Source organism: Artemia sp. Qi Xiang Cuo, chromosome 2, assembly GCF_049724085.1.
Source record: "Artemia sp. Qi Xiang Cuo chromosome 2, ASM4972408v1, whole genome shotgun sequence".
NCBI lineage: Eukaryota > Metazoa > Arthropoda > Branchiopoda > Anostraca > Artemiidae > Artemia > Artemia sp. Qi Xiang Cuo.
This window is the reverse complement of record NC_142795.1, coordinates 70,361,327-70,363,055: the sequence shown is the minus strand read 5'-3', so window position 1 is coordinate 70,363,055 and position 1,729 is coordinate 70,361,327.

Sequence of the window (1,729 nt, the reverse complement as noted above, 5' to 3'; positions counted from 1 at the left end):
ATAATGCAAAAGGATTTTTTAACTTTAGACGCAGTTCAATAACATCGCAATACTCCCACAACATATATTATGATGGTAATTAATCTATGTATTCGCTATGCCTATGCCATTCCATTACGATTAAAGAGAGTTGTTGAAGTTGTTCATGCCATTGAAGGTATTCTTAAACAGGATTGCTATAGAAAAATTCAATCGTATCATGGCAGTGAATTTGTTAATTCCCATGTGCAAAGGGTTCTATTGATATATAATACAACACTTTATCGTAGTTACAGCCCGATAAAGGCTGCATTGGCTGAACGATAAATAAAAACGATTCGTCTATTAATTTCAAGATATTGCATACTGAAAAATACGCTTGTTTTTATTCAGGATTTAGATAAAATCATGGGGAAACATAACCATCAACCCGATCAATCTCTGTCCAACTCAAGCCCTTGGGATGTTCACTGCAGTGAAAATACATTTGATGCTTTTCTAGAGCAATACTCCAATGGTGAAAAAGAAAAAAAAATATGAAGAGGAAATTCAATGCTGGTGATACTGTTCGAATTAATAGAACCAACAATATTTATGAAAAAGGGACTAGTTCTTGCGTCACTGAACTTCACAGAGTGGCTAAAATCTTAGACACCATACCAACGGCATCTCATCTGTGTTATACAAAGTATGACGAGTGGCATGGTGGTTTTTATTACTATTTACTACAAAAAGTTAGGAACGCTATCGAAATTTAGAGAATGGAAGAGATATTAAAGAGTCGTACTCGTAGGGGTAAGCAAAAGTTACTTGCTCGCTGGATAGAATACAACTCAGATTTAGATTCTTGCGTCAGTGCTGAAGATATTAACAATGCCCAATGATTTATATGTGAAATTCATGTCCAATATTTATGATCATCTCTACATTGAATTGAATGGAAAAAGTTATTTTTGGACAAAACTGTCACACAACATCAAATTCGACGGAAAGTACGAAGTGGCTCTTGTCGACTGTATTTTCAAAAATACCTACGACATCCTGAGAAAAGATCGTAAATATGAAATAAAAATTAGACCCTATGATTGGCCGCCACCATCCTCAGGTGATCAAGAACAAATTCAAAAAATCAATTCGACGGATTACCCATATGTTGAATTACCCTACAAGGAACTCACCTGTATGAATGATTTATGTCGTTATATTAATAAAAGAATTTCCGCTCGTAAAAAAGGAGCTTTTCATTTCAACTATTCAAAGGAGGAGGGCAAGATCTACATTAGTTCACCTATTGCCAGTGAAAATTTTATTATCAATGATAATCTAAAGGATGTTCTTGGCTTTAAGCTCAATATAATCAATGGTAAAAGTGCCAGAAACACTAATTTCATTTTTGCTGACTAACCGCCTGCCTTCTCCACATACACTTGTATATTTCTCTACGCTTCATTTGTGGAAACATCTCGGGTTGGTAATTCAAATGTTCCCCTCCTACGAGTTCTTGAATAAAAAACAAATCAAGAGCATATTCACCACTACAATATAAAGCATTTTCAGTATATTCCCGTAAACACTTCTTATTTGGAACTGTCAGTTAACACTAAGAACTGAATTAGGTGACCCCATAGCAATTTCAAAAGGTTTGGCTGTGATTACATGCCATTATCGTCCCATCGTTCAACAGCAAGATGTCTAATAAAAAAGTGGTAATCACTTGTCCTGATATTTACTCCTATGTTAATACTCTTGG